Below are 1,584 nucleotides of genomic sequence, written 5' to 3' on the forward strand. Positions count from 1 at the left end.
ATGCCAGCGGAAGTGTATGAGGGGCAATTAATGCCGCACAGATGGGCAGGGAGAGCCGATGCCAGCGGAAGTGTATGAGGGGCAATTAATGCCGCACAGATGGGCAGGGAGAGATGATGCCAGCGGAAGTGTATGAGGGGCAATTAATGCCGCACAGATGGGCAGGGAGAGATGATGCCAGCGGAAGTGTATGAGGGGCAATTAATGCCGCACAGATGGGCAGGGAGAGATGATGCCAGCGGAAGGGTATGAGGGGCATTTAGTGCCATACAAAGAGGCAGGAAGAGATGATGCCAGCGGAAGTGTATGAGAGGCAATTAATGCTGCACAGATGGGCAGGGAGAGGAGAGGCGAGCGGAAGGGTATGAGGGGCATTTAGTGCCACACAAAGAGGCAGGAAGAGAGGTGAGACTAGAAATGTATGATGGCGATTAGTGCCACACAGAGAGACAGGGAGAGGTGATGCGAGCTGAAGGGTATGAGAGGTAATTAATGCCACACACAGAGGCAGGGAGAGATGATGGCTGTGTCCAAAACGGCAGGCCGGGTCCTCCGAAGGCCGAATTTGTCGGCCACATACGTCACAGCCCTGCGACGAAGGACGTCCAAAACCGAAGACTCCTCCGATGCGGCCGACAAATATGTCCTTCCCTTTCCCCGATTTGAAGAACTGGTCTGATGGATCCTTCCCGGCCCAGCATATCCCATAATGCATTGCGGCCCGACCGGAGATTTGTTTAAGCTAGTAATGGCGGACGAAGCGAGAGAAAAGAATACGTTTTAAATAAAAATATGGTGATAAGAAAATTAAAAAAAATTAGCGGTTGTAATTCTAATACTTTTATTAAAATTAATTGATTTATTTAAGTTTGCTTGTTTAGCGTCGTCACAGTTGCTAGGTGACATGACGTACGCCGGGGTAAGGAGGGGAGGCTAGATCGTCCAAATTCACAGCCTCTTTTTTTCCGGTCTTCCCGGTCTACCAAGGACCCGGCCCGCCATGACCGGGGAGTCTGGGTCCTCCGGAGGACCCGGCCTGTCGTTTTGGACACAGCCGATGTGAGTGGAAGTGTATGATGGGTAATTATTGCCACTTAAAAAAACTATTTTAGTTAAAATCTCAAATACGAAAGACAGAAAAGGCAATAAACCTGAAGTTGTTACAGCCAAACACATTTCCGTTTCAGTATCACTAAATGGCTGCAAAGACCAGCCTGTCTTTAAGGTGTTTCTGAATATTTAGCAGGCTGCTTCAGCCATTGTGGTTTTATTGTTCGGTAGTTGGATTTCTCTTTTAACAGTACCTGCTCTTTTCAGACTGATCTGTTGAGCTCAAGCTGTGCTCTTCTGCTAAAACAGATAAAAGGTTTGCGCCCCTCTCCAGGAGGAGTTTGCAAGTTCTGCCTTGGTTCAGTCAATCTACAGGCAGCAGTCTGCTGATATCAAAATCAGTTGTGCGTGGTACTTTGCCTGAAACCATCACTGCAGTGGACCTTAAAACACAGATGGAATTAGAGTTGGGAGACACATTTGTCCACGGCTGAATCAATGGGAACCACTTTATTGCACCAAAGGAGCTATAAA

This window comes from Austrofundulus limnaeus, unplaced genomic scaffold, assembly GCF_001266775.1.
Source record: "Austrofundulus limnaeus strain Quisiro unplaced genomic scaffold, Austrofundulus_limnaeus-1.0 Scaffold136, whole genome shotgun sequence".
Lineage (NCBI taxonomy): Eukaryota > Metazoa > Chordata > Actinopteri > Cyprinodontiformes > Rivulidae > Austrofundulus > Austrofundulus limnaeus.